Below are 874 nucleotides of genomic sequence, written 5' to 3' on the forward strand. Positions count from 1 at the left end.
TTTGTACATAAACCTGTGCATTAAAAAAAATAGCTTTATTGATGGAATTCCCCAATGGTCCAGTGGTTAGGACTTGGTGCTTTCACTATTGGGGCCTGAATTCAATCCCCGGTCAGGGAACTATTAATAAGATCCTGCAAGCTATGAGGTTTGGCAAAAAGAAGAAAAAACTTCATTGAGATATAATTTTTAATTGAGATACAATTCATATACCATATTATTCAGCCATTTGAGAGCACAATTCAGTGATTTTTTTTTTTTTTTTTGACACTGGCTCATGGCTTGTGGAATCTTAGTTCCTTGACCAGGGATTGAACCCAGGCCCTGGCAGTGAAAGTGCCAAGTCCTAACCACTGGACTGCCAAGGAATTCCCTTAGTGATTTTTAGAATAGTCAGAGTTGTGCATCTATCACTGCAACCTAGTTCTAGGACACTTTTTTAGTCTTCAAAATGAACTTGGTACCCATTGGCAGTCATTCTCTCTTTCCCCTCCATCTTCCAGCCCTAGGCAGCCATCCATCTAACCTTGTTTTGTATATTTGCCTACATACTTTGATATATACTTTGAAATATACTTTCAAATAGCCGTTCACAAATGTACTGGCATACAGTCGCAGAAGCAGGGTATGAAAATGTCCCACTATATGCTCATGAGCCTGGTGTGTTATCACTCAGTGACAAAACCTTTGCTACTTTGAGGCGTAAAAATATAGTCGGTTATCTTCAGCTTCCTTATGCTTCGTCTCACACAACTCACAGTCAACTTAAGAAAGAGGTCTCCCTAGCCTCGTTTCACGGGACTCGGGATGGGAGTAAGCCCAAGGAGGGAGCCTGTTGGATGAAAAGTGCTGGGGCCAGAGGCGTGACAGGTTT

General features: G+C 41.5%; 1 non-coding gene across 1 annotated transcript; it reads right to left on the bottom strand.

Moving 5' to 3' along the window:
* Nucleotides 1-296: 296 nt before the first annotated feature.
* On the bottom strand, nucleotides 297-368 carry TRNAE-UUC (transfer RNA glutamic acid (anticodon UUC)). The gene has a single exon. It is a non-coding gene; the product is annotated as a tRNA-Glu (tRNA).
* Between the last annotated feature and the right edge of the window lie 506 nt (nucleotides 369-874).

This window comes from Bos taurus, chromosome 29, assembly GCF_002263795.3.
Source record: "Bos taurus isolate L1 Dominette 01449 registration number 42190680 breed Hereford chromosome 29, ARS-UCD2.0, whole genome shotgun sequence".
Taxonomy (NCBI): Eukaryota; Metazoa; Chordata; class Mammalia; order Artiodactyla; family Bovidae; genus Bos; species Bos taurus.